This window comes from Gouania willdenowi, unplaced genomic scaffold (assembly GCF_900634775.1).
Source record: "Gouania willdenowi unplaced genomic scaffold, fGouWil2.1 scaffold_415_arrow_ctg1, whole genome shotgun sequence".
Lineage (NCBI taxonomy): Eukaryota > Metazoa > Chordata > Actinopteri > Blenniiformes > Gobiesocidae > Gouania > Gouania willdenowi.
In genome coordinates this window covers 6,525-14,279 of record NW_021145175.1, presented here as the reverse complement: position 1 = coordinate 14,279, position 7,755 = coordinate 6,525, and the positions used below count along the sequence as shown (strand labels likewise).

At 37.5% G+C, this 7,755-nt stretch overlaps 1 long non-coding RNA gene across 1 annotated transcript; it reads left to right on the top strand.

The window, feature by feature from the left end:
- The first annotated feature begins 2,044 nt into the window (after positions 1-2,044).
- Positions 2,045-6,963, top strand: LOC114460174 (uncharacterized). The gene is made up of 3 exons (XR_003673566.1): positions 2,045-2,247; positions 6,072-6,150; positions 6,608-6,963. It is a non-coding gene; the product is annotated as an uncharacterized LOC114460174 (long non-coding RNA).
- Positions 6,964-7,755: the final 792 nt, after the last annotated feature.

The window sequence follows — 7,755 nt, the reverse complement described above, 5'->3', positions numbered from 1 at the left end:
CAGATTCTGGCTCACGTCACACTGCATTAGCTTATCATTGGCATTAGCTAGCATTAACCTACGAATAGCAATAACATAGCGGTGATTTGGGGAAATTTTGTGGAATAATTTCAAGACAATTGCAGGATATTGGAAGAATTTAGAGTTATTTTAACAATATGAGATTAAAAATGATAATATGATATAAGTGTGGAGAAAATGTGAGCAATGTTTATATTGTGGAGTTTCATTGAATTTGTGTATTATTTTGGGGAAATCTACGACTGATTTGGTCGGTAATTTACACAATCATTCATGGTTTCTCTAAATTTTGAAAAGGTGGTAAAATGGGATTTTGGAAAGTAAAGTGGCCAAAAATGGTTCAGAGTCTCAATATTTGCTTAAAAGTGGCAGAAATAGGAGGGTGGGGGTAATGTAATTTAAAAAGTAAGAACAATGAGTTTAAACTGGCAAATTATGGGCCATGGCCAATTGTAAATGTGGTTTAATAAACGTGAAATATAATGAAAAGAGATTAAAAGTGACAATAATGGGTCAACAAGTCTGACATTAGGTGGAAAAATCGGTGGAAAAATCGGTGGAAAGGGTTAATAAGTGACGAAAATGTCTAGAAAGTAAAAAAAATGTGCAGAAAAGACATTGAAATGTGATGTGTAGCAGACAAAGGGTAAAAATAAGCAAAAATGGGCTGAAATTGTTCAGAAAATATTCTTAGTTTCTTGAAGGCAGTGGCTTAAATCACCTGTAATTAGTCACACTTTTTGGTCGCTTCATCACTTTATCTCTTCAGTGACGTGACGAGCGGTGAATAATATGAATAAAATGTGTCTGAGGAGACGTGTCAGCAGCGTAAGATGTCTGCATAGAGTCCTCCTGTTACACTGGATATAAAGACAGTAAATGCTGCTTGATATCGCATCATTTATATTGATTTTTAATGTAAAATTGTCGCCAGAATCATCTCTACGTCCTAAAAAATGTCATAAAAAACACTGATGCGGGACGTGAACCCACGACCCGTCACTTTGAAGAGCAGCGTCACAATTCACTGTGACATTATATCTTCAAAGAGACGTGATCTACAGATTTAACTGTATAACAATATAAAAAAACAATCGAGGCTTAAAAATGTATTAATTTAAATGATCATCTCCTCCTTTATATTATCCACAGGTTTGTATTCAGTGAACTTTACTACAGACGTCAGTAGATGTTTTAATGTAGATCAACCTCTCAGTGTGTTTCACTTAATGATCTACATCTATAATGTTAGAAAGAAAACTACCGTTTGCACAAAACAAACAAAAACGTAAAGCAACACAACAATAATAGTGTGAACACGTGTGTGGTGTTACTAATGTGTTTCAGAGAAAAGTGTTAAGGTTCATTAAAGTGTTCAGGTGGGCGGAGCCAGGTAGAAACCCAGGGTTTCCTCATTTCAGCCTGAACATAGTCGGAGTTTGAACATAACCCGCTTTATGGAATAAACCTCAGAATAACACTACAATGGCAACAACAAACAATAATTAAAACAAAAAATATAAAAATTAGTAAAAAAAAAAAAAAAAAACAACGCATGTCTCAGAATTTAACCAGGGAAACTGAACACGTTATTTTACTTTGCACCTGCAAATATGCCCCTTAATAATGCTACAGAGTATGTTATTATTATGTCCGTAATTGACAACTCTCCTGAAGCGCTCACTATATGAATGCATACTTCCACTGTACTAGTCTATATTATAATACAAGGGAGGTCTGTGTGTGTGGATGGATGTGTGTGTGTGTGGAGCAAATATCTCACCGACGCGGTGCCAGTTCGACCTGAAACTCGGTCGACGGGTTCCAAATACAATAGTGTGTTTATCTGTCATTTTGGAGTAATTTGGTCATTTCAACATGTTTATTTTAATTTTATTTCACTTCTGGAGGGCCCCTAAATGAAACCTATTCAACTTTTGACCTCAGGGTGTGAGGGGGCGCTAGCGCACCATCTTCACTACACAGCTCAAGAGTAAGAGCAAGAGTCACGTGTGCGGCCAGAGCCAATGGCTGCGCACACAGCTGTAAACACACAGATCGTTTAGACCTAAACATAGAGCTATCTGAATAGATTGTTTGAAACCATCAGACACTGGTGAGTCTTTTAGAGACACGTTTCCAACCTGTTCAAATCTCCATCTGGAAAACTGCAGATTCTCTGTGGTGCCGTGCATGGAAGCTAAGCTCTGACCACTCGGTTCAAAGGTAAAAAATGCTTGTTGTTTTTTTTAAAAAGACAGCCGAATTGTAGATAATACTTTAATTTACTTACTCACTCAGTAGTTTGGAGCTTTACGTTTTGTTTTGCGCAGTTTTGTTACTTTTCTGATTTGCGCTACAATGTCTATGGAGTTTTGTTATCAGCGTCTCAAACATTCACGGGAACACACAAGGTATTGTAGCGACCCTGCAGGACTTTGGGGGGGATTGATGGGAAGTTGTGGGGGGAGGAGTTGCCCTAGTTAGTCGGATAGGCCAGTTTTTGTTGGGAGCGGAAGAGGAACTAAAAAAAGAGGGGAAAGAGAAAAAGGAGACACCTCGACCAGTGGCTAGTAGAGTTAGCTATCCGTTTTTGTTATTTTTCGGCACTCCTCCAACCCAGTATTAGCCTGTTCTTGAGGGTAATAAAACCCGGTTCATCCGGTTAAACGGCAGCCACTCTGTGTCCTCGTCATTCGGCTAGTTAGCCCCGTAGTGTCGGGCCGCAAACGCTACAGTATTTATTTATTTGATGCGCGTTCACGGAGTTGGATGGAGACACACGGATGATGCGCGTGCACAGAGGAGATGGGTGTAGACACACACAGACACAGTATTTATAATAAAAATATACTAAATGAGTAAAATAAAACAAAAACTAAACAATATTTATAAACAAAATGATTCCAGAACCACTACAATGGCAACAAAAACAATAATTATACAAATAATGCACAAAAACACAACAGAAAGATTCAAAAATACACATAATGACTCCAAAAAACATACAATACAGAAAAATACACCAAACAAAAACATATAAAAGTGAGTAAAAAACAAAACAAAAAAACACATTTATCATGCTCATATCCCATAGAATTCAACCAGGAAAATTGCACCCACATTTTGCACCCGCAAATATACCTCCCACATAAATGCATACTTTTGACGGGCACTGTACTAGTACCTATAAAAGCAAGGGAGGCCTGGATATGTGGATGTGTGTGTGTGGAGCAAATATCTCACCGACGCAGTGCCAGTTCGACCTGAAACTCGGTCGACGGGTTCCAAATACCCCGAGTGTGTGTATCTGTTATTTTGGAGTAATTTGGTCATTTCAAAATGTTTATTTAAATTTTATTTCACTTCTGGAGGGCCCCTAAATGAAACCTATTCAACTTTTGACATCAGGGTGTGAGGGGGCGCTCGCGCACCATGTGTTAAGAGACGACTTCCGGCATCCTTTTTGAAGGCGAAACAGATGAACTGTGAATCAACTGCTATTCATCCACGTTCCAAATACCCCGAGTGTCTGCATCTGTTTTTTTGGAGTAATTTGGTGATTCAAAACAGTCAAAACATTAATTTTATTATTACGGCTCCCTCGGTAAGAGCGCGCCACTTCCGGTTCCGGGTTCATGACGTCACCGTGTCGCAGTTGTTTGAGTTAAAAAAAAAAAAAAAAAAAAAGGTCGATATTAAAAAGGTTTTTGTACCGCTAAAAGTCATTTAAGGTAATATTTCATAGTTATTTAATATTATTCCCGTGATTCCAAACTTACTTTAAATCTCAGGTCACAGACGTCACTTCCTCCTTCATCTCCATGAGTGTGGGCGGTGCCTGTGCTGATGGTCATTACCTTATCGCTAACTTTCTGATTCTTCAGACAGAGGAATGTAACGTTATTGTGAGCGGATGGGTCCACTATGATTATTGTTTGTTCTACGCAACGGTGAGTGTTTCTTCTCATATTCTACTATGTGCTAAGAAAGATGCTAGCAGCTGCAATGTAAACACACACACACACACACGGCTGATGCGCGTGCGTGCACTACATCGGGATGTACATGGTGAACTCACACAGAGCCGTTGAGAGAGATTTGTGACTTTGGTGTTACAAAACGTTTATTTTTTTTGTGGTACTTTCGGGTCTCTCTTTTTTACACACACACACACACACACACACACACACACACACACAGTATTATATTATTGTTATTGCTATTCTTATATTCTTCTTTTTTTGTATTATTATTTTATCTTATAGTTACTGGTATCCTCATTGTATTATTATTATTGCTATTACCTTATTATTATATGTTGTTATTGTTTTTATTGTATTATAGTTACTGGATTTTCATTACATTATTTTGTTATTGTGAGACGGGCTACGGTGGCTCAGGTGGTAGAGGGTTGTCTTCTGATCGAGAGGTTGGGGGTTCGATCCCAGTACCTGACTGTGTCGAAGTGTCCTTGGGCAAGACACTGAACCCTAAGTTGCTCCCAGTGGTCGACTAGCGCCTTGCATGGCAGTCCTGTCCCACTGGTGTGTGAATGTGAGAGTGAATGAGCTGATATGTAAAGCGCTTTGAGACTGCTTCAGTGTGGTGATAAAGCGCTGGATAAAATCTAGTCCATTGTATAATTTTATTTTTGTATTGAAGTTATTGCTATTCTTATAATTACCATCATTGTTTTTCATTATTAATATATATTTTTTATTATAGTTACTGGTGTTCTCATTGTATTATTAGCATTGCTATATTATCATTATATTGCCTTATAATTATTTAATATTGTTTATTATTAATATTGTTTTTAGTACATTATTATTTTGTTATTGCAATTATTGCCATTAATATCATTACATTACTTTTATTACTATTACTACTTTCACTATTATTATTATATCCCTATCAACATATTTATTATTATCAGGGCTCTACACAAACTTGTCCAGTGGTGGCACTGGTGTGACAAACTTTCTCTGTTAGTCGAGGGGTTGTACAGCATAGACATACATGCTGATGAATAGTTGACTTAACTGGCTACCGTAGTTACCGTGTCTCTCTTAACAACCTGCGACGGATCATGTGCAAGAAGCGCGCACGCATGTGTGATAGATAACGCACGGAGGAGATGGCTGGCGCGCACGCAAAAAATATGCTAAATGAGTAAAATAAAACTATTAAAGCAATTATACCCCTTATGCTCCCACATGAAGGCATACTTCTGACGGGCACTGTACTAGTTGTTGATAAATCAAATTAATTATTACCTTTCTGTTTTCATCGCTTGTTCTTAATCAGGTTAGAAAACTTAGATATATATTTCAACACATTTTCATTCCAATATTACCAGCAACTCACACAACAACAATGAAAACACATAAAATAAGAGAAAAATATACTGAATAATAAAAAGAACTGACAAAATACACAAATTGACACCAAAAACACTAAGAGATGAAAATACTCACTATTACCAGCAACACACAAAATGACAACAAAGACGCGCTAAGAGGGAAAAAAAATACACAAGATCACTGAAAAATACACAAAATTAACAGAAAAACAGACAAAATGACATAAGAAACAACCAAACAACACACAAAATAAGAGAAAAATATACTGAATAATAAAAAGACTAGACAAACAAAAACACACAAAATGATGATATAAATGATCTCAATCAGAACATGAACTGAGTCTTGGTCTCACATCAGGGGATAAATGACCAGAAATGATCAAAACTATAGAAATAAATCTATTCAGGAGACAATAAATACTTTCATTCACTTATTTACTAAGTTAGATTATTTAAAACATGTTATCACTCATTCATTCCATCATTATGATCTATAGATGTTTTTACAGAATTCTGAGTAAAATAATGTAGTTGGACATAAGGAGGGACTTGGGCAGAAAAAGTTTAAGAACCACTGCTTTAAAGGGCCGGGTTTGGCCCCTGGGCCTTGAGTTTGACACATGCTCTAAAGTTTACCATCCTATCGTTTTATTTTGAAGTGGTCCTTCCTGTTTATGTGTAGATGGTGGAGGGCGTTCCAGAGAAGAGTCGTGGTCTGAAGTTTGCTGAGCAGCAGCTGCTGCGTCACGGCTGGGAACACGGTGAGACTTAAGTTCATCTCAGCATGTGATTGGTGGGGATGATTTGTCATTTTAAACTAATTGTTCCAATAATGACACTTTAAACCTTTTAACACGTTGTGTCTGTTTTTATACACTTTAATTTGTAACTTTTAACCAATTTCTGTGGTTTTTTTAAATCCCATTTCACCACCTTTTCCTCCATTTTTAGTCACTTTGAACCTATTTCATTAGTGATTAAAACCAGGATTTTCATCTTTAAGATGACTATAATAATAATAATAAACGTTCCTGGATAACAGTGGATATTATTCAGATCAATAAATAAATCTGGTTATCACAGATTCCTAGAACAATGGACCATCATTTTACTGACTTTGTCCTTTATTTTGGGGGTTGTGGGTAGAACAGGTTGAGAACCACTGATCTAATCTTCTGCACTTATTTCTAACTCTTCTTTTCTTCCTTTGTGTGTCAGAATGGGATCAAACTGAAAAAGACGGCAGTGGAAGACGACGACGCCGTCTCTAATAAGAAGCCTCCAAAAGCGCCGCTGGCAAAATTTAAACTTATTAGTAGATATGTCTAACAAAACACATTGTTATGAACCACATTTTTTAATTGCCTTTTAAAATGGACTACTTTTTAGATCATTTAGCAGCTTTTTTACTCAAAGTAACAACTTGTGCTGCTTTTAGTTGCTCTAAAAAACCAAGAAAAGTTAAAGATGTAGACGTAAACCTGTTTTGTTTATAGAAAGAGGAAAAAAACTGTTGTGACCACAGGGGGCAACAGTTCCAACTCTGAGGTTTGGTAGTAGACAATGAAGCAGAGAAAAAGTAAGTAATATTTATTTATATAGCACCTTTTACAGACAGGAGTCACAAAGTGCTTCACAGTGCATACAATACAATACAAATTACAGTTACAGTCACAAAAATATGATGGACATAAAACAACCCTTTATCACTGGAATTTTAAAATGCTTTCTGAAACAAATAGGTTTTCAGTTGGCTCTTAAAAGCATCAACGGAATCAAGCAAACGCAAGGAAAACGGAAGATCGTTCCAGAGCGTTGGCGCGACCGCCTGGAAGGAGCGATCTCCTCTGGACTTGTAACGGGTACGGGAGACCATGAGCAGGTTCTGACCCTGGGACCTCAGCCTCCGGGAGGGGGTATAAGGACACAACAAGTCTCTAATGTAGGAGGGAGCCTGACCATGCAAGGCTCTGAAGGTCAGCACCAGAATTTTAAAATTGAAACAAAAAGTGACTGGGAACCAATGAAGGGCTTTTAGAATGGGAGTAATATGGGCCCTTTTGTTTGTGCGAGTCAGTGACCTCGCCGCAGAGTTTTGTACCTGCTGAAGACGAGACAGCGCCTTTTTGTTTAGACAAGAAAATAAGCTGTTACAATAGTCTAAACGGGAAGACACAAAGGCGTGGATAATCATCTCAAGATCATCTCTGGACACAAGTGAACGTAGTTTAGAGATTTTCCTCAGTTGGTAAAAACAGTTCCTTGTCAGCAGTTTAGAGTGGTGCTCTAATGACATTGCTTTGTCAAAGATAATGCCAAGATTTCTAAGGCTTGTTTTAGCAGACAAACTCAGGTCGCCCAAATAC